The 23221-nt window shown below is 42.9% G+C and overlaps 1 protein-coding gene across 2 annotated transcripts in view; it reads right to left on the reverse strand.

Moving 5' to 3' along the window:
- The window catches only part of ntm (neurotrimin), a 179433-nt gene that overhangs the window by 83350 nt on the left and 72862 nt on the right, over positions 1-23221 (reverse strand). Inside the window, exon 1 of one of the 2 annotated variants that reach the window (XM_084684175.1) lies at positions 20605-20667. The exons of the other annotated variant lie outside the window; for it this stretch is intronic. The gene's annotated coding sequence lies outside the window, so the exon portion shown is untranslated. Of the gene's footprint in view, positions 1-20604; positions 20668-23221 lie in introns of those variants that run through there. 2 annotated transcript variants of the gene reach the window in all.

The raw sequence follows: 23221 nt of genomic DNA on the forward strand, positions 1-23221 counted from the left end.
ATACCCTCAGCTGTAACGTGCAGCTTCTCAAACTGGCCTTTTCTTAAATGTTGGTGAGTTTTCAAAATGGCTTTGACACACCACAGTGCAGTGAAAGGACGCGATGGGGAGAGCTTGGGAAAAGAGGCTCCTTTCTATACTAACTCGCCTCACTTTGTCGTGTTCAATACTGCCTCCTTTCCACCCTCGTGGTCTGGCAAAACAGCCCCTCTGACGCCCATTTGAGCATCTCTCCGTCGCCTTCATCAAATCCTCTTCGGTTAGCACGTCCGCTCGATACTAAAATCGATTTAAAATTACAGGTGACCATTAGGGGCTCTTCTCCTTTCCTTTCAGGAAGTGACTTGAATTGTTGAGGTGAGTGTCAGAGTGTATCCTGTTTTGGAACGAGAAGTTCCTTTTCATCCTTTCATTCCTTTTCATCTATATTTGAGTGCAATACACAATAGATTCCCATACAAGTTGAAGGTAAAAAAAAAAAAAACTTGGTGGCGGTTGGTGCCTGGAGGTGGTTTTGAGTTTCCTAAGACACCTGTGAGAGAGACGTCTGAATTTGAGTATTTATTTATCTCTGATTAAATACAATAAAACAGCACATGTATGGACCCTCTTCATAAGCCACTAGCAAGTTTTCTATCATGTAAACGTACGAAATGCACACGGTATGGCGAAGCAGAAACATAACATACATCTGCTGCTCTACCAATGCTGAGTACTGATTAACAGACTGAATCGTCTCTGTTCTGATTGAACTTTTTGATCAACCCAGACATGACTGTGTAAATCTGCTTGAGTTGAGCTTTCAATAAGTAATCCTCCTTTACAAGGGGACTGTATAGAAGGGTTAACTTTTACAGAATTGGTGCTGGCCATACCGTTCCAATCACTCAACGGCAGAGTGCTCGTAAGATGAGCCGAAGCGTACTTCCTAAAGCCAGGTCTGTATTGACATCTGCCGAGACTTGATGAGTGATGAAGGCCATCATGATGCATGTGTCATTAAGAGTGAACACCCTCCATTAAACAGAGTGATTCCAGCCAGCTTTAGTGATCAGAGATGATAATGGAGGTGCATATGAGGGGAGATGGAGGGAGAGAGAGAGATGGAGGTTAAGAGAGAGGGAGAGGCTGAGAAACAGAGAGGGAGAGGGAGAGGGAGAGAGAGAGAGAGAGAGAGAGAGAGAGAGAGAGAGAGAGAGAGAGAGAGAGAGAGAGAGAGAGAGAGAGAGAGAGAGAGAGAGAGAGAGAGAGAGAGAGAGAGAGAGAGAGAGACAGACAGAGTCCCACCTACCCAGTCCATTAACCCTCCGCTCAACCTGAAAACTCCACAGCACATTCCAATGCTGTTGCTAAGCTACAAAGGTAGACAGGCAGAGAGTCTTCTTGGCAGAACAAACAGCTGAAGGAGAGAGACCCTGTATTTATGCTGCTATTCTCGACAATGAACCGGACAAGCATCAATTTCTGTTGTTAGAGAAGCTGCCAAACTGGAACTAGCGGAGGGTTTGCGTTTGGCTTCGAACAGTAGCCTACCTCCTTTCGATTTAGCTGTGGAGAGACTAGGTTTGCTGGTATCCCCATGGTTCAAAGCAAACGTACACATCTTGGTGACTGTACTGTACATCCACAGGAGAATAGATTGGATGTGCTTTTCAGGTTCTCTCACAACCAAAGACACCCTGAGCTTGTCCTTATCTGAACGACATCCCGGCTTTAGTAGCAGAGGAGAGTTGGACATATTGAAATGTTAATTGAATCCCTAATATCCTGGTTGTAATTATGCCTAATAGTGAAGGTTGAAGGTCTTAAATGTATTCTCCCTGTCTTTCCCCTGGGATGCCTGACAAGGCAGGCTGAACAGTTCTGTTCCCACCAGTGAGCCTTATTCTGTTAATGAGGTCAAAACTAAGGGTCGTGAGTGTATAGTTTTACAGTGCTTTCTAACGTTTTACAAGTCCCCGCCGTAAATGTTTTCATTAAGTTCGCTTAGATTTCTGCGAGATATACACTGTGGGCGTCGAGCGGACTAATAAAGGTGAACAAAACCGTCTGGTGCCTTTCTTCTTCAAATGCCCTTGGGTTAAGCAGAGTCAATCAGTAGTAATTCCCTGTATATTCCTTTAGGTGGCGGTATGGCACCACTTTGCATGAAAGCCAGCTGAACGTGGACAGAGATGCAGCTCTCAGCTCAAGGCATTAGCATTCAGACGCTGTCTGCATTACGGCATGCGGACACAGCCAGGCACAGTACGATATATCACGGCACTGGGAATCCGTAACGGTTTTTAAAAGACTTCTAAAAGCTTATTTCGGACATCTCGCAAGCGTAGACTTTCTTTTCACTTCGGCTAAATCTCAGAATCACAGCCACGCCAAAACGCTCCTGCTAAACCCTAAATCACTCACAGACTGAATGCGACTCATAGCTCAGAAAAAGCAAGGAAGGAAACCTGACAATCACTCCTGAAAAAGAAGAGTTATTTCCTATATAGATGATCCGAACTATATGTTTTTTTTGTAACAGGCCTACCGCTCGCCTCGCACTTGTATTAATCCACAGCATAATAAACAGCAAGGTGTTGGGATCAGCTTTCTTGGTTGATCCCTAATGCAGCCACAACGCTTCACTGGTCTGAAGTCAACCTTGGGGGATCTTAAGACCATGCGTAGGTTTAGATTGACCTCTCAGCGTGTGGAAGACACAGTGAGCGAATAAACTGTTTCGATTCACCCCTCGAAAGTCTCAAAATGGGAACACTCAAAGGCGGATGTCCCCGCATGCGGGACAGCAGTAACTAGGGGATTCTGTGTAAGGGATCAATTTGCTCCCCAGAGACCTGCAGGCTATGCATGTCTAAATGTGGTCAAGTGTGGAGTGAAAAAGTGGGGAAATGTGGTGTATGTGACACTTTAGACAGAGATGAGGCATATGAGAGGCGGAGCAGAGCATTAGGCAGGGCGGGGGAGGCGGGGGGAGAGAGGGGGTGGACATGACACTGAAGAGGTAATGATACATCCAGAATCTCAGCCCATCCAGAAACAGGCCTTGTTTAGCTCCCAACAAACTCGATTGAAATTGATCTGGAAGGACCAGATGGGGCTACGGCTGCCCTACGCATATATTTATCACAGTTTCCACCATATTCTTTTGAATTCACAGGGTTTTTCAACATGCCCACGAGTCAGTGCTCATGCCTTCAGACCTCACTCTGCTAGGCCTGTAGCTTAAGGTCAGGTTCATCTTCAGAAGAGGCCGGGCCTCCTGGGACAGTTTCAGTAAGTCATCCTGCGTGTGTGAACACAGGCACAGCCAGAAAGAGGTCCTCTCTTCAGACATGGTCGCTCAAGTGTAGGGCGTTTATCAGGGGGGTGAAGAGACGAGTTTGTGTGTACCTGTTCTGTATTTCTCTAAAGAGATCACACTGTGTGCGTTTCTGAATTTGTGTTTGTCTTTCTGAATGTGTGTGTGTTCCGGAATGTGTGTGTGTTCCGGAATGTGTGTTGTCCATGGTTTAGTTGAAGCCCTTTCCAAGGCCCACATAATAAGTTACCCCTCTCAAAGACTGAAGAATATTACCGATTCACTGTTCTCTTCAGAGAGATTCTTGGCAAGATTATAGGGGGTGGTGGATTTGGGAAACCTCTCAATCTCTCTCCATTGCCTACTCTACAGCTTGATTTACAGCATTAGTCCACTCTCCTCTGCAGAGGCAAGTAGGGAGAGAGAGAGATGGGAGTGAGAGAGGTAGAGAGATACAGAGAGAGGCAGAGGGAAGGGAGAGGGAAAGTGAGAGAAATAGAGAGAAAGAGGGAGGAAGAGAGAGAGCGAGAGAGAGAGACAGGAGAGAGAGAAAGAAAGAAAGACAGGAGAGGAGAAAGACAGAGAGACAGGCAGGCAGGAGGGAAAGCGTGGGGCGGGCTCTGAAATCAGCCGTCCGCCTCACAGGTCCTCTCTCTCCCAGCAGGCTCTCTCTCTCCCAGCAGGCCGCAGGCCCCAGCTGGAGACCAATGGAAAATCCATGTATTTGTTGTTGTTTTTTCTCTCCCCGGGCATCGGCCCGGGCCCAGTCACCTCCATAGGACGGAGACAGGAGAGGGGGGGGGGGGGGGGGGTCACGCACGAGTCAGCACAGCCCGGCCAATCACGTTGAACCAGGAAGGCAGTACTCTCAATCGATCTGGTTGTCCCGCTCAAGTGACTGTGTAGGGTGATCCGAGATTGTTTTCTGCAGAATGTTGTTGCTGAGTGCTTGCTGCAGTGGGGTGATGGTAAGGTGTGGTATTCAGTCTGAGAGGAACAGTTGGTGAGGCCGTTTTACATTACAATGCGCTGACTTGCCAGCAACGCCTATTTTTGGGATCGGGGATGATTCAGAAACGGTCTCCCTGCAGGGTTATGATGCCCTGCATGGCAGCCTCCGTCAGGGTGAATGACAGGCGAAAAACTTAAAGCTCTTTGAGTGCCGCCAAGGTAGAAAAGAGCTATATAAATGCAGTAATTTTCCACTTTCTTATATCGCCGTAGGGTTTTTATCAGCACACCTTTGTTGTTCTGAGACGTTTTGGCTCAACGTTTTACTTTCTTCTCTATAATTCCAGTCAACCTTCCATTTCCTGATATAGAATTTGAGTCAACAGGAGTCCGCTGGGACGGCCATCTTGTTTTGGTTTATCTCCTAGTCCTCTTAAATATCACTAGACATTTACTCACAGTTCCTCATGAATCCTAATTAGCTCCAAATCAACTTAATCTGAAATTAACCATCCCTAGAGAGGTGTTCTGATTTCTCAACACGTGACATGAAAAGAGAATTGCGTTTAAAAGAAGGCGTCACTTTATATTTCTGTCTTGCTGTTTTCAGAGAGACTTTCTGAACGCCTGCACAGACTAGCAGACACACACACACACACACACACACACACACACACAGACAAGCACACGCACCCGCACACCCAAATCATTACACATACACATACTCTCCCACCACCCCCAGCCAGTCCCACACTACACCTAGCAGACCCCTTCAGCTTTCTCCAGTGGCTTCTTTAAACCTTTACGACTGTGTGCAATACAACCTCCTTACTTAAGCCTCACGCAAGGACATCACCCAGGGTCGCACTGCCCACAGGAAGAGAGGCTAGCAGAGACACATGACTCCATAGAGGCAGAGAGGAGGAAGGCTTACAGGAAGCTGGTTGCTGGCGGACAACACAGAAAACAAGATATTGAATAAAGATACTGGATGCATCCCACACAGGATGTTTCTATGCTGCGCGTCATGCTGGGCTGGAGCCACAGCGGTGTCCATAAGGGGAGAAGGAGAATGTCGTCCTCTTATACTCTCAGACAGGTTTATCTGCTAAAAGCATGGTGGTTCAACTGCATCTTTTCATGGCTTTGATCAGTGATATCACACATTGTGCACCGACAGCAAGTTTATCTACAATGCGTTTTTCTGCCAAATGGTTTCAGGAACATCTGTACAAGCGTGTAAACGCATAAAGTAGTCTAGCTAACAGAATAAGATGATGAGTTCTCTATTCTGTGATTAGGCCGCTCAATGCTAATGTGACAAAAAAAAGGGATGTTCAGTATCTCAGTCAAGCAGAGGATGGAGGATGGCACATACCCACGAAAGAAACTACAGTCTCAATCATATTAGAGAGATATCAAAAATATATACAGCACGGGCAGGTATTTGATTTACACAATTTCAACCACCTACAGTATGATTTATTTATTGTAAAGTACCGCAGTGGAATTGGACTACACTGAAGAGCACACAACTTAAAATGTTGAAGCTAATGGAGTATAATGTCAAACTGCAAACCCTGATGTCGTTGTCCCATTAGGATAAAGCAATCGGCACATAATGGTCCATGCAGTGGTCTGGTGCATTAGCTAGGCGTGTGATTCTGATCTGTGGCACCAAGACGGATCAATCATCGTCTACGCGCACTATCCATCCTTTGCATGGTCTGTTTCTCGAAATCTCTTTATAGTTTTCCTTTTCCCAAAAATTCTAATTGAATTCAAAACAAAGATAAAGTTTGCTAATGCAAGCAATAAGGAGAGGGGGGGGGAGGGAGGAGGGGGGCATAGAGCACAGGAGAGATGTGAATGTGAGTTAGTTTGTTTGTTGCCTTTGGCGTGCACGAGGTTGCGCTTTACTGAAAAAATCAATTACACTCCATTTTGTTATGGCTTGAAATATGGGAACAACAAAACACTCCCCACAATGCACTCTGAAAGATAGTCTGGATAGTCTAAAACTCAAGCACTAATGGGCATCTGATATGGGCTTTATATCATTCAAATGTGGTGTACAGTCTGTGAGACACTTCACGAGACTGGCAATGGACTCCATTTTAGCGATTTGGAATTTGTTTTGTTTTTTTACCGATAGCCAAGTGAGAACAATGGTTTCAAGTGTTTTTCATTTCAATATTTTCATTACCCCAACCAAGTGTGTTCTACCAGAGAACTATTCTCCGTCTCAAAGCCTAAACAAAGACGGTGAAGTAGGAGACAAAGGTATCTCATTCCAACACTGTGCATCAACGACAGGCCCGCGGTCGTGGGTCCAGACTCAATTTTAAATGTGACAAATCTGCTTTTAATTTCCCTCTAATTAATTTCCTAACTGACACAGGCCCAAAAGCGAGACAGTTGAACTGAGAGTCAAATGAGTCGGATTCATTCAGATGAAGCGTATGGCTCCTCTGGGGGTGTTTAAGGTAGTGTCAGTGGGCCCACAGCTGGCCAGGAGATGAGGACTCACTAGGGACTACCTGGTCCTGCTCAGACGTGCTCTGTTTCAGTCTGTTTATGTGTGTGTGTGTGTGAGTGTGAGTCTTGGGCACGCGGGTGATTCTGTGTGTGTGTGTGTGTGTGTGTGTAGGAGTAATGTGAAGTATACTGTTTGAATAAGTGTGTGTGTGTGTGTGTGTGTATGAGGTGTGCCATGTTCATCATCGACTATGATGGACATAAAGAAGTGTATGTGTTTCTGGAGATGACACCCATAATGATCACTCTCTGTAATAGCTACTAAGAAGAACCTTTAGCTGAAGACAAATTGTCCATTTGAATTGATTCCAACGCAGTGGTAGATAATATTGGTAATAGTAGGTAATATTGACTACAAGGACTCTTATCAATCAGACCCAGACTGCATTTGGTCACATTTTCTGTCATAAAGACGTCTCCCCTAACCACATATTCCCATCAGGACCATCCATTGCAGAGCTTTGTACCCCCTTTGGACAGTTATGTTAACAACTTCAAATCCAGGGTGAACTGACTGTTGCCTGAGAACCGTGGTCAGTACTTCAACATCGTGAGAATATGTCACGGTATGGCCACAAAACACTGTCACACATTTAGCTACAGCCTAATTAGATACACAACCTGCTGTCTAATAGATAACACACACTATTCCAACAGGTAAACAAAGCATTGTTTCGACATAATTGTTTCAATCACAAATAACAATGTGCTAATTGATCTCCAGGGTTTGTGAGTGTTTGTTTTGAATTCAAACTGCCTCGCTGTCACTGTAAATATGCCTGAATCAAGCGGTGCCTTTTAAAAGGTTTCTCTTTCATTTGAACATCCGTGAATACAGATTTTGTATTTTTTTTTCCTCTGCATCCTTGGCTGACTTAATTATTAGTTAGTGTTACTTTGCTTACAAGATCTTTCGAAATTGTCATCGGACGTTTTAAGCTGTCAAACAACTATACATGAATAAATCGTTATTTTGTTGATATTATCTTGTCAAGCAAAATATCGAAAATTTATATATAGATATATATATATTTATTTTATTTTTTTAAGGGAGAGAATGGCTCTGTTTAGAGCACAGAACATAGCTTTGGATTAAAGTGTCTGCAAAAAAAAACACATTATTATGTTTGCACACACCAACAGTGGGACAACTACCATCAGATAACTGCTGGGTCATGTCTCATAACCCGCTTTGCAGTCTTTTCAGATTTAAATAATCTTACAGAAATGTGTACTCACAATTTAAATATGATATATCAAACACATATTCTTTGACTTCGCCATCCAAGGAAAAGTTTCTGAAGTCCCAACAAAACAAAAATAAATGGACCGAGTAGGAGGCAGTTGGCTATAAAGAGCTTCCTCAGCTATCTGTGATTGGACAGGAGGGCTGGGATGAGTCCAGGCACGATGGATGGCTGCGATGGAGTCATGGTGAAAGCCATACAGGTTGTTTAAAGCGCCATTCAGATGCAATCTGGGAGATTTCAGACTGGATTTATGCCTCCCTTATTGCCTGGACTTCTCACTCGCGGCGTTTGGTAAACGGCACTGAGTTATTGTGTCAGGAAGCAGACTTCTCCTCACCCTCTCTCTCTCCCTCACTGTCCTTCCATCTCTTTCTCTCTCTCTCTGCTAACCCTCACTCTCCCCCTACTTTCTCCCCTCCTTTCCCTACCTCCCTTCCCCCTCTCTACTCCCCCTCCTCTCATACGTACTTGAAGGGGCCCTGAAGCTGGGCAATCTGAACTGTGCCTTGCATTTAATTACTGGCTCCATTTTCTCCAACACTCCACCTGAAGTGGATTTAAGTGAGGCTAACATGCTAACACAAACGAATGGGTAATTATGTGTTTGGGTAAATTAACAAAATCTGTTTTTTCCAGACCTCACACCCTCTTACATCATGACAGATCTGACTGACTACGGTCTACTGTTTCTTTCTTGCAGTTAAGTGGCATACTCCATCACGTTCCGAAGGGATTAACATTGGCAGGAACAGGGATACTTTTAACTTCATAAAATCACTTCAAACATTAAGGAGAGTTAACTATCCAGCGGGCCATGTTATGGTTCAAGAGAAGGCCTACAGTGTCTCAGGTATTTCTGGGTCAGTGGTCTGGGACACCTGCCAGTAGCTCTCTGAAGTAGGAACGGGCTTTGTACAGCTTAGTGGTTAGAGCATTTGATGGCAGATCAAGAGGTTGTAGGCTTTGGATAAAAACGTTAAATTACCTTATTATTATTATGAATGAGATAGTTCACTTTGCATTTCACATGTTATACACTCCTCCCTCCAGATGTTTCCACCCTTAATATTGCTCCTCTGTTCTCGTACAAAGCAAGAGATCAATCACTCCTGTCAAAATACTGGATGCTGATTTGGAAACTGCTCCGTCGTTGGACCCTGGGTCATCATCACCTGGCCTTGTCAGGCCAAATAGTGTCCTAGGGCCAAATAGTGTCCTAGGGCCAAATAGTGTCCTAGGGCCAAATAGTGTCCTAGGGCCAAATACTGTCCTAGTTGTGACGTCAGGTAGGACACTATTTGGCCTGACAGCCTCCCTCAGAATGGAGATAGTTGTCGAATCGACTTGTGAAATAGTGTTTGCTTACCAGCTTTCCCCCTGTGCATTACAGCCTTGGTGGAATTTGTATTTAGTCTGAGACCAAAAGGTTAGAATGAAAACGTTTGCATAACGTCAACAATTTGCCCTAATGAGAATTGTTCGTCACAATAAGGGTATGACAGCACACAACCAAGAGAGAACACTTTCTTTTAAAGATGTATTTTTAATCAATAAGGGTCATGAAAATCAAAGGGAGGAACTCTGCATTGTTAACAGTGAACCGTCATTGCTGGATAATTGCATGGTGGGAACTGACATCTTGGAACTCGTTGATGAAAAGACAAGCACAAGAATACTTGCCAAGTTGTGTTTCTCTTGTCTTTGAAGGATGATAACCTCCACTACGTCTGTAATAGAAATCCTTTTCATTAGAATTCTATGTGTTTGAACAAGAAGTGGAGTTGACAACTTTAAAAAGCTCCAAAAGGAAACTGTGTGTGGTTGCCCAACACGAGCCTTTTTTCTGTTTTAAACTTATTTCCAAAGATTTATTTTTAAGAAGTCAGTTTTATCTTTCACTGGGTGACTTGAGAAAATATTTCAAACACAACGGTCAAAGTCTTCAAACATGTCGTCATGACAACCGCTCTGAACTCATTTCCGTCTTCAACTGAGATTTGCTACATTTTAAACGGACACAAATGTGGGAATGGGAAAACAATAATAATAATAAGCAAAATTTAGAATCCACTGTACAAACTACAGGGCTTCACAACAGCGATGCCATTAACGTCCCGATGTAATTGACCACAGCAGGTTCCCCTGCTTGCTTGGCACTATAATCAAAACACTGACTCGCGCCACACAGCCTTAAGTAAAAACTCAAGGTTTTTTTATTACCTAACCAGCAACCTTTAAACACTCCATGAATTCACGCTCAATCTCATCCCCTGCTGGGTATGAAGGTGATATGTTTCCCGCCGTAATGTGATTAATAACTGAAAGTGATGGAGGTACAGTGGCTTCTGTCTACCCGTGAGTAAAATACCAAATAGTTGTGTCTGTTTTGAAGTTGGAAAACATTATTTCACTATCTACAGTACAAGTTAATGTTCTGCTGTGTCATGGAATACAGTTAAAATCAACATAACTTAACTACAACTAATGCAAACTCGGTAAGAATTTGTTGGTAAAATTGCAGCATGTTGACTGGAGATGGTCTTTCCCCGCTGGCATTAACAACTTTAACAGCTCGAAGCCTTCGTATTGCTTTTCAGATATGGCGAAAGAACAGAACATGCACGTCACTTTCCACACGTTAATATACTGAGATGAGTTTTGGTCTTCAAAGACACAGAGGACAGTGAGAGGGACACACATCATCATTTGGGACTGGATATTGGCAGACGTTCACTGCTTGATATCTTTAAGTTAAGAGGCAATGTCAACCCTGAACCCTAGCTGAGGACCTGGTGTTACAGCAGAGGACCTGGTGTTACAGCAGAGGACCTGGTGTTACAGCTGAGGACCTGGTGTTACAGCTGAGGACCTGGTGTTACAGCAGAGTCCTCTTCTCTGTCCTCTTCTTCATGTGGAAATTTAGACGCCCTTGAGGCATGACCTCATTTTTGAGTCACATATATTTGGGTACATTTACAGCCGTGTCCTTCAAGCCCGTTGTTTTGGGATAGTTAACGACTTGTCGTCGATGTGAAATACACTCTTCATGCTTTCTCTCAACGTATATTTCTTCCCTCCCGTTTTCACAGTGGAAAACCTATTCCCCCCTCACTTACAGTGTTTATATTTTTCTGCTACCGCTCTGCGTGTTGTTGGGATGTACCGAATGTGTGGAAAGGGATATGGTATTATCTGAACAGTGCTGGCAATAAAATTTGATAAATATTCTTAGAGATGAGATCATCAAACGGCTTCGAACACTGCATGTCTAATTAGAGGAGTGTCATTAATCATATGGTTCCTGGGCTGTTTTGGAGTAATGAGATTCCAAAAGTGAAATTTATTAAGCTGGGTTGGCACTAAGCACTCTGTTTATTACCCAGAATTCCTGACATAACTCAGCAGCCAATGACTGGGCCCCGCTGCGGGCATTATGGGTAAAATTGGACCTTCTGAAAATTGAGTTTTAGTTTTTCTCCTCCATTCTGACATAAATCAACCCTCTTCTTTTTTTTACGCTGCCCACCTACTTCCATCCATGACACATCTATGTGCATTGTTGAACACAAAGGATCCCTCGCCCCGGCCTTCTGACGTTACGCAATGTTAATTATGCTACAGCTGATAAAAGTGTGGCAATATCATAGCCTCACATCAAATGTCTTATGCTAATTACGTATTCCCGTGATTGCTTTATAATCGGCACCACAATAAGTTTAATCAAACTTATCACCGCCACATTTTACACGCCTACTGATTCATTAAGAAGTTGACCGGGGGGTTTCACCGAAATCAGATCATGAATGCGAATTATCTCTTTTACGCACAACTCACGACCCTAAAGCCGTTTGATGAATCCACCTTAGACCCATGGTATTACAGTAGGAGGGCTGAGAAAGTACAAAAATAAGTCATGTTGGAAAATATTGTTCAAATCCGTTGCCAATCCAACTATGGGGACTACGGGGGAATCTGTTAAATACACATGATGCAACATGATAGAATTGTGTGAGCGTGCAATGATCTGTTTCTTTATGACAAGAAAATATGGTCACTGTGGTGATTACTGTGAGGGGTTATGTTTGAGGGGCCGTTTAGGAATAGTTTTCATACTATTAAAAACTCACATTCACATTTGTGAAATGGTTGCATCGACACGCATTCACAACCTTTCCCACCAAGAATTATCCATTTACATAACTTTTTAAATATATACCTTTTTTTCAGGAAGGTATACAGAACAGAGAAAGCCTAGAACATAGCTCTAGGCTAGAGTACAGTAGAGTACATTAGAGTCCTCATTAAGTACTCATCAATTATGCAAACTAAAAAAATATTCCAAACGATTCAGAGCGTTTTCTTTTTGGTCGTCATCCCATCATATCATTTAGTAAAACTTCAGCTTCCCCAAAGTGTTTTTCCCCGTAGATGGAGGTTAGGTGATTCCAGAACTGAATGTTGAAGAAGTTTAGGCTCATGGCAATGTTGTTTTTCCTTAAGAATGGAAGACTGTAAAATCTTAACCTTGCTAAAAGAAGTGTCTAGGACCCTTCTGTTTTGTTCTAAACGTTTAACAAAGATTAAACAAAGTTCATTTTAGAGTTATTGATTTGTGTTCCACGAGAACAACAATAGAGAATTCTCATTCTCTCAAGTTACAGGAAACATTTTTAATGTATCTGGTTCCTTAATGGCTGCCGATGGAAAGATCTTTCCACATTACAAAGGTTTAAAAGTTAGTGAGTGATGTTAGTGGACCTTTGTTTGCCTCTGTTGGTGTTGCAGGTACTGGAGTATGTCACCATTAAAGCCTTGTGTTGTTTGCTCCATCCTCACCATTTAATTAAGCACCATTGATCTGTGTAGACTATAAGCAGTTCATATAACTTTGTTTTTTCTAGGTACTCTTCCACTTGGTTTTTGTGAAAGATTGGTACTGAAAAGACATGAATTTGGATTAATCTTGCATTTAAGTACCTACCCTCTAAAAGAATGCAATCTATTTGATTTATTCTCTTTCTGCTACCGAGGGCCTGAGTCTATACAGAGCTCATAAAAAAACGTCATTTTTATTAGTAAATGCCAGCATCCAAGCAAGTGTCCTTGTGCACTGTTAATTGGGCATCTTATTAAACTTTTTAATAGATTGCTGGTAATATATCACTGTCTCTCTATACCCAGATTTAAGGCCAAAAATGATCGAGAAACTAAGTGTTTCAATTTACTCTTTGCACATGTTGCGGCTATTCCGAATATTGCCTATTACAGTTACAGTTAATGCCAGCACATTATATTGACTGCATTATCTTTAAGCATAAATGGATTACGAACAGCATATTGTAATGTAAAGTACAATAATGACAACTTATAGCATTCTCCAAATCTGGCCCCATTTCGATCTAATTCAAATGTACATCATCCCTGAGTGAGACTGACCCTCACTTCAGGTCTGAGTTGACTTTTGCTTTAACATTTCAACCAAGCAGTAAAAAAAATAATTTCAAAATGTTTAGGTCAGATTTGCATACAGTAGGCCTATAATAACTGTTTCCATGTAGGCCTATAGGGTGTGATGAATTGCCATGTCACCTAAAGAGCCGTAGAACTCACTAAAAAATTCATCAGCTGACACTAGGGGAGTCAGATGGCTGAGTGGTTAGGGAATCGGGCTAGTAATCATAAGGTTGCCGGTTAGATACCTGGCTGTGCCAAATGACGGTGTGTCCTTGGGCAAGGCACGTCACCCTACTTGCCTTGGGGAGGCTGTACTTACTGTAAGTTGCTCTGGATAAGAGCGTCTGCTAAATGACTAAATGTAATCTAAATGAAACTCTGAGTTGAGCATCCGGTAATTGTTTTACTGTCAGATGCTCATCTCTTAGTTGTGTTTGTCATCTCCGGTCCAAAGAAGAGGAGGCAAAGCAATTTGCGTTCAAACTATGAGATAATGACCCCCCACTCAACAAAATGATCGCTTATGACTATTACTTTAAGGAACAAACGCATTTGCACTGACATTTCAAATTTGCACGCAAGATGTAATTTCCCGAGTTTATTTCAGGACGATATTCATTCAACATGGGCTTATGTGGTCTTCAGAACATCACCGCGTATGGCGGATGTGGGAAACCGTGAATGTTTTCCTCTGTGTATAGATATTGGACTTGCCAATGCCCAACTTCTGTTTGTATAAGTCCAGAAACAAACCACAAAGCCGTGCTTTATAGCCTTGACGTGGGTTAAGATAGACCGTCAAGAAGTATGTGAACCAACGGACATATTTCCCAGTGCATACGTGTGAACTGAATACATACATACTGATGGGAACAGGAAAGCTTTCTCTGAACAAAGCGTTTATTTAGCTTTTAACAGCGATGGTGGGTTAGTCATTTAGCACGGGGGACGTTCCATATCTCTCCCATCTCTCTCAGCTGTGTCGATGTACAGTCTTCCTATGAATAGATCACACACGTCCACACACACGTTATTTCCATCGTTGGACAGTCACTGTGTCGTAGAAACCACAGAGAACCACGAGCCAACGTTGGCCATGTCTGGCCACCTCCAGAACGTAGGCGTGCTGCATAGCCTACCACGCAACGGCAGACACCATGCACACGTGTTGTGGGTTGATAGCATTGTTATCACTGACAAATAATGAGAGCAATTTGACAGACCCGCCAAGTACCCCTACAGACAAATCGCGTACACTCCAACATAAATGTCCCTTAAATGTCAACAAGGCGTTATAGCGCGCGTCTGGGCTTTGAGGCTTGTTTCATTGTCAACCTCCTTCGTTTTCTTTGTTTTTTTCCCCCTGTTAAGTGTCTGACAAACTACATGTCTTCGACCAAGTGATGCAGTGACTGGATTTGTCAAAGTGCTCAGAAGGCATACCATGGTTTTGTGTTTAAACTTTGAATCCATTACAGGCAAAGCAATGTTGCTGCTTTTTGGCCGGGATTTTTACACCAGCGTTTTAATTCTGTTTTGTATATTGTCTACAATGGTGGCCCTAAGGCTATAGATGTGGTCTGTAATTTTCATGGGAAACCTGGAAGAGAGAAATGATCACGGAACAGGCTGCAATAGGGGAAGAGGAACGAGGAAATGCAAGCCTAACTTTCTATACACAAACAAAATGAACACCTTGCTCTGCATGGTGTAACACATGACTAACTCCTGATTACAGAGAAGATATTTTAAAGTCAATTAACTGAATAGGTTTGTCTGCACCCAGCATGGGAGGAGAGGAAAAGGAGAAAATTGGCAAACGAAAAATGACAGTGACATTAGCCAGACATCTCCCTCATCATTTCAACCTGCCTTCAGCCACTGTCACACGCATTGTGATGACTTGAGATGGACAGAAAATAGATGTGACGGAGTATGTGTGAGTCTAACCAACCAATGCATAAAGTGGTCTAAAGTGGTCTACTGGTCAGCGTTTATCCGACCTGGCATTTTGTTTGAGCTAGGCCTACTGTGGCGTGTCTAAATTCATGGTGAATTATTATTAATAGGTCTCTCAATCACTGTAGCATTGCAAATCTCGTCTCTCTGTCAACATGTTTCCAATTCTTCTCTTGCCTCTACTTTAGAGACACCACAGGATTTCACTGAAATGTTTTGCCTGGTATTTAGAGGGCTGTTTAGTATTCAGATGGACCTTCCTCCCACCCCTAGTCAGTTCTGCTTTCTCCTCCTGTCTGTCTTCATGTGGAGTGAGCACCTGTTCTGTACCACAACCTAAAGTGAGTGATTGTAGTTGTAAAGGTAGCATTGGTCTCAATTAGCTCTGTCTGTGTGTGTGTGTGTGTGTGTGTGTGTGTGTGTGTGTGTGTGTGTGTGTGTGTGTGTGTGTGTGTGTGTGTGTGTGTGTAAGCGTGAACGTGGGAGCGTGCATTCGTTAGTGTGTGTGTGTTAGTGTGTGTGAATGAGTGGGCATGTATAAGCCTGTGTAAGCGCTAGTGTGTGTAAGTGTGCGTATGTGTGTGCGATTACCCACTGCCAGTAATCTGGTGACAATTCGCCCAATTAGCTTTCTGCCATTATGATCATTTCTGAATCATTTCAGTGGCAGTGCCTCATGCATTAGCATAATGGTGCAGCCAATGGGGCCTTTTGTATGTAAATGAAAAAGTTATTTCAGAGTACTATGCCAACAGCATGGTACTCCGGTTTTGTGTGTCTGGGTTGGTTGCTAAATATCTTCATTGTGTCTAGATGCCAGTGAGAAAAAGAATGCTAGAAGCTCTGACACAAAAATGTGAAGCTTGAAAATGCAGTTTTACTACTAATACTCTTTGTACTGGCTACATGACAAGCCCCAGCAGCAGTGGTTCCAAGTACTACGGGCTCACAAACAGAACAAACTGCTCACAACCAGTAGGAATATCACACCGAAGATAGGGCCTTTCTGTGGCAGGGAACACAACAACACTATCAGCCTCGACAGAGGAGGACAATGAAGAGAGCTGATAAAAAAAGAGCGATGGGAAATTGAGTAAGTGAGAAGAAGAGAGAGAGAGAGAGAGAGAGAGAGAGAGAGAGAGAGAGAGAGAGAGAGAGAGAGGGAGGGAGACAGGAAGAGAGGGAGAGGGAGACGGGAAGAGAGGGAGAGGGAGAGGGAGAGAGGGGGAGGGAGACAGGGAGAGAGGGAGAGAGGGAGCGGTATAAAGCAAGAGAGGAATAGAGGGAGAGAGAGGCTTCTGTCGCAGGTGAAGAGATGGGATTGTTTGGAGAAATGGAGGCTTTATCGACAGTGGTTTTGCCACCCACCCTTGTGCAGGCTCAGTTCTTTCCTCTAATGCCCATTTTTTCCTGGTTCTCTAAGCCTCCATCGGCTGCAACATATATTTTATATACGTTTGTTCAGGGCCATACAAATTTTATCCCAATGGAGTCCTTCCTACCCGAACCCTCTCCACCGTCTAAAAATGGTCTGAAGGATTCTGACTTTTGGGCTCCAGTGTATTGACTATCAATACCCTGATGGAGTTATGTTGCACTGCAAGCTCATTTCGTTAGGAGGGACCTGATAAGACTAGTCTGAAATAGGGCCCCAGCTAATGACTTTCCCCCCCCATCTCATACGACCTTGAGCAGAAGGAGGCAATTACACAGCCAGGCCTCCACCTCTCCATCACTCGGTCATGATTCAGAGCTCCTGTTGTTTGGAAAGTAGGATATGTCCCATCCTCCAGGTGAAACGACAGAGTCGTCAAAACCTCCTTGGAGCGGGAGGATGAAAACGAGCACTCAGTCATCTGTCAACACTCCTTACCCAGGCTGAACGTTTTAAATGTTGCTGTTTATAACCCCACTGTACGAGTTTGACAGGGATAGGAAAGACAACCTGTCGGCTTTACTTGGAGGGAGCGCGTTGTCAGAGTTTGCATACTTACTACCAGTTGACAGAATAAAACCGCTTCAGATGGAAAACAGGTAGAACATGGACCAAAGTTTATACTCGGGGGAATTTCCATTCCATTTTCATGGCATTCGATGAAACAAATTAGAATTTGCCCCACTGGATCGCGGAATACAAAGTCGGATGATGAAAAGCTGCTGCCGAAGATTTATTAAAGTGAGAAATTATACATTTTTAAGAGATGGCCCCGTCACGCACCAACTAATTTCTCTGACTCGAATGTGTATTTTAAAATTATATGATAAAAAATAAATAAAAAACTGGCACACTTTCTTCGTTTAAATTATCGATTGTTCCCATTTCAAAACCACACTGCTGAACACAAGTTACTGTAGTAAGAACACAAAACACTTAAAACTGAAGATAGCGCCACATCACCAGAGGGACCTGTCAATTAATGTAAAAAACGATGGAAATTATCAAAAAGCTATCTCTCAAAAGAATATCCGCAGAATAAATCACAGTGCTCAAGGTACTGTATCCCCAAAGGCAAGCATTTCCCTTTCTTCTCATATAGCCTACATCCTGTTATTATTTGATGCAATCTTTCAAACAATTAAAAACTGTACATATCATCATTAATCATTTTACCAGCAACATCACCGCAGGTGTCGATTTACACAAGAATGCATCACACACAGAATTGAAAGAACTGAATGAAGTTGTCTCACAGACACATTGGATAAAACTGAAAAAGGAATCAAGATAGTAATCAACCGTAAATGATGCAGATTGTTTCTGTTTCTAAAAACCGGCATGCTTTCATTTATTAATCAAGAATCATTAAATAATTTGCCAACACAGGAAACAGAAACGGCAAAAGACAAGCTAGACCAATCAAAAGACGTTACAGTTCATCAATCCTTCTGGGGCTTCCTGGATAAGTGTGCGTACCATGATGCCCCTGATCTCTCTCTCTCTCTCTCTCTCTCTCTCTCTCTCTCTCTCTCTCTCTCTCTCTCTCTCTCTCTCTCTCTCTGTCTGTCTGTCTGTCTCACTCTCTGTCTTGCTCACTCTCTGTCTCGGTCACTCTCTGTCTCTCTGATTTCTCACTGTCTCTCTGTATTTCTCACTCTTTGCCTCTCTCTGCCTCTCTCTGCCTCTCTCTGCCTCTCTCTGTGTCCATCTTTAGTTATCGGCCTCACAATGAGGTTGTCAAAGCCCAGCCCAGGAGGACATCACTAGCGGCTATCTTGGTTATCCCCATGTGCAGAAGCTGCCAGATCATCAGCACCATGTGTCCACCCAGAGCCTCACCAGGGAAGATCCAGCCCAGTAATAATTGCGCTGATGGGGAGCTGATATGCAATTTGCACTCAATTACACTGTGTGACACAGACCACCAATGAGACAAGCACAAGCGCCAGGTTGGTAACTGCCTTTAAATGCCAGTGAATACTTTGTCGTCTGGGAAATGACTCCATCGGGGGGAAGATACACGACAACAACTAGCAGATTACAGTAACGGCAAGTAAGTACAACGCATATAACTCGCTTGCAGTTAATGTCTCTGGTCGCTGTGTTGTCTCCAATACGTGGAGCCAGTGTAAGCCTTTCAAGACATTGCATTTACAGAGAAGCGTGTTTATATCATGGCTAACACACTATCTGGCAAAAAGTATGTGGACACCTGACATCAAGCCTATGAGCGCGTTAGACCCTTTCTCAAAACCCTGGGGGTTAAGATGGAGCAGGCCCTCATTTTTGGTCGCACCAGCTGCCACTTTTATGGGAAGGATGCCCACAAGATATGCACAAAGTGAGATCCATACAGAAATGTTTTGTCAAGTCTGGGGCCAGTTGCATCATAATAAACCTAGTCTTAAATGAAACTTTAAGTCTGACAGACTATAGATGCTATAGACTCTTCAGTTTACCTGTTGCATTAAGCTTTACGATCAGTGACTAACGTAAGACTGACTTAGATAGCCTGTTGTGCTTTGCATTATGGGTAAAATAAGACACTTAATGGTGAAAGAGTGATACATTTAAACCTGATGAAAACCTATATCTGTTGGAGGAATACAATATTGAAAAAGTTGTCTAATTAACAAATAGTGTATGCATTGTTAAGTTTCTTAATTTAACCCCAATGCTAATTCCATTTATCAACAACTTCCATGTAGATGCAGGCTGATGCTAGCGTCAATAGCACCAGCCAGCATCTTCGTTGGAGTTGTTGATAAATGAAAATTGTCATCTACTCACTCGTTTAATAAAATGTCATTTTATTCTGCGGAGAAGCTGAACCCAGTCAACATTTTCTGCAGTTACAAATAACACACTTATTTCCTTTTGTAATAAAAGATGCTAAGATGACGTAGCCTACTAACAGATCGTTGGCATAGCAACTCAGCCCTTACCGCTAGGTTTAGCCAGGGAGAGATGTGGTTAACTTTTTGACCTCAAATTAAGTCATTCTTAGTATTTATGCAACAGACAGGCTTAATTAGACTAGTCTTACCTGACAATTTAGGACAGTCTAAGGCTAAGACTAGTCTGAAACTAAATGTATGCAACTGGCCCCTGGTTTGAAAAAACTGGACTGGTCTGCACGGATCCCTAACCTGAGCGCCATTCAACACATTTGGGGTGAATTCCAACACCATCTGCAAGCCAGGTCTAATCACCCAGCATCAAACTCAACCTCCCAAGGGTCATGTGGCTTAATGGAAGCAAGTCCTCGTTAAATGTTCCACTGTTTATTGGAAAGCCTTTCCCAAAAAGTGAAGGCAGTCAGAGGCATAGTGGAACTAATTCCATCTTAATGCCCAACCTTTTGAAATGAGAGGTTCAAATAGAAGGTGTCTGTATTCTGAGCAGTGTCTACATACTACGATTTTGATACCATTGAAAATGGCTTGCAAATATCGTCAAATGAGCAACAGAATATTAGTGGCTTCCCATTGAAAATAGAATTCGAGTGTAGAGGCGGACAAGAAAACCTTAAGTGCGCTATCCACACAGAGGATATTCAAATTAAATTCAAATTCAAAAACCACACACTAGTAGCGGTGGAGGCAGGCATGATGGCGCACATTGCTACACCTCGTGCATTTATTTGAGCGCTTTGTATGCTTTTAATTGGGCAAAATAAAGCTGTAATCAGCATGAAGAAGCAAATACTCTACCGGCTGCCGTCAGAAGAATGACTTAGCCTGAGGTGGTCCACTTTCAATCGGTTGGAGCAATTTGTTTCACTTACCTAGAAAGAACAACAAAAGAGAGAGAAATGCATCACGCTAGGAATTCAAAGTATGAACAGCATTAGAGGTACAAAAAAACAACATTAAAATCCCTCATATTCATCAGGGGTAGCATAGAACAAGGTGAGCAGAGACCTCAAACGTGCGGATTTAAGTTAATTTCACACGTAGTCTCCAAAGAATTGCAATTCCCTGGAAATATGCGTCCATGTTGACGACCTGAGCACAAATTAACTTGAATGAAGGGCAAACCGATAAATACTTTGGATTTTTCTTTTTTATAATTGAAAATTGTGCGGGGTTACAGCAAAACATACATGCGTGATTGGTCAGTGACCGAAGTCAAGAATGCTTTCCCTGTTGAAGCTCCTGGCTGCAGGCATGATCATTATAGCTCATGTGAGCTACAAGTCTCACATATTTTTCTGCCATAACATCTCGCTGTGCAGCCACAAACGCGTCTGCCTGATTTGCATGCAGGCTGTGTCCAGTGTTCGTCCTCCAGGAATTTTCTGCAAAAATCTCTGTTACCGAAGGAGATAGGCTTTGCAACACTGAATGCCACACAAATGACTGCACATCCTGGTGTTACCCTAATAAGATGCTTCACCCTACATCGAAGAGCTTCTTCAAAAGGAAATGTCAAATTATTATTCACTTTTTCTACAAAGGCATCCCTAAAAAAAGATTTAAACATAATGATTTTTTTTTTTTAAGTAGCACCGGTAGCTAGTGTCTGGTGTTTTAGCATAGTGATGCAGTGGTAGAGGTTACACTTCACCTGTTACATGTCATTTTACAGTCATCTTCTCACGCGGCTCCCCTGGGCTCTCTTATCTACTTGTCAGTTTTTTTTCAAACGTGTCCCATCTATTCTAGCTCCACACATCACCCGACAGCGAGCTACACCTAGGTCAGCCTGAGGTAAAAGCATATTTTATGCCAACCATTTACATATAAGGGTTGATGAACAAGGAGTGGGTGGTGTTGTGGGTGAGGTTGTGTGGCTTCATTGTAATGGGATGTTTGCAACACCGACTGTACCTTGTGGGCTGGTGCTGATGGGGAAGGCTGGTAGAGCTGCATTGTGATACTTTTCTACTGACCTTAAACGTTGTTGATATTTTAAATGCTGCGTGCGTAACAGAAAATATTCTTTTGAATGGTGAATATCATGGTTAATAGGGTGTTTCAGCACTAGACATCATGCATTAAAATTCACATCCATCTGGGCGGGGTGAAGTGATTTGAATAATCATGGTGAATAATGTTTATGCTTAACAGAACTTGACCATATGTTCCATTACAGGTCTCCAGAATGATGCGATACCTCATTACCATACACAATTTATAGCGCAAACTAACATGACAAAGTAAATGTTGACTTTGGGGCCATTTCTTTTACCACGTTTATAAAGCCACCTCTGAAACCAAATGTGAGGATTTTTACCTCAGCAATGATTCAATGCTTCGTTTTTTGCCTTAAATATATATCTCAGGAAAAAGTTGATTATACAGTGTTGTGCGGTAAACTACAGGGAGGGAGAGTAGAAGATGGTGTATGACTCACAACAAATAGAAGCTGAACAACTGAGATTCAGATGCATTCAAACCGCAGAAAACTGAAATCCGCATTCAAAATCACCTTAACGAGTCATCGCACTTTATTCAAGGCCAGAGACAAAAGGCCTTGGTACAAAATAAACAACCCTGCCAAGAATTGCCCGTCTCGTATTAAGTCACAGACCCAACCCTCAAGGCTTCCTCTGATGTTCGGATCAAAAGAGTTCAGTTCCAAGGACAGACCTTTGTGGCATAGATGTACAGCACCCTGTGATTGTAAAATACTTTCAGGGCCATCGCTGGCGGACAGATCACAAATACAATGCATATTGGCCTCATTACATAGATCTCTGTTGAAAGGAGTCCGAAAATTAATTTCATGCCTGATTTAAAACAGCCCGGCGGTTGACTGCACCTATGGCTGATATTGTAAACATTACGCCCTCTTAATCTGGGGGCTGAATCTTTCTCCCTCCCCGCAAGAAGAGAAAAAAAAGGATTTCAAAGGAAACTTGGAACCCAGGTGCTAAGCCGGCTTGCAGCTTGATCCTGATGAGCTGTTGTCGACTGACCATTTGTCATCTCGTGGTGAAGAGATTGGAGTCACCTACCTTGTCGAGGAGCTCCCGAGACCAGCTCGCTCACAATCTACATATTTGCAGAAGTGCGGGAGGGGGGTTGGGGTCCAATGTAAAAACTGCATTGCAGTTGAACTACAAAGAGGATAACCCTGGTTGAGATGATAAAAAGCAGTATTTGCCTGCCATCCTTTTAGTGGGTTCCGCAACACAATTTAATTCAAATGAGGTCTGTTTTTAAAGAGCAGATGGGAGCCCAGACTGGTGAGGTTATGAAAGCGTCTTGAAGTTATTGATATCACAAAGAAACTCGGCCACGCGAGCCTGATGCTTTATTCAGCGATAGACAACAAAGTTTGACGGTGCAGTTTATGTGGTGCCAACATGGGTTGGCCATTTTG

The sequence above is a fragment of the Hypomesus nipponensis genome, chromosome 20 (genome assembly GCF_054491055.1).
Source record: "Hypomesus nipponensis isolate SF chromosome 20, ASM5449105v1, whole genome shotgun sequence".
Lineage (NCBI taxonomy): Eukaryota > Metazoa > Chordata > Actinopteri > Osmeriformes > Osmeridae > Hypomesus > Hypomesus nipponensis.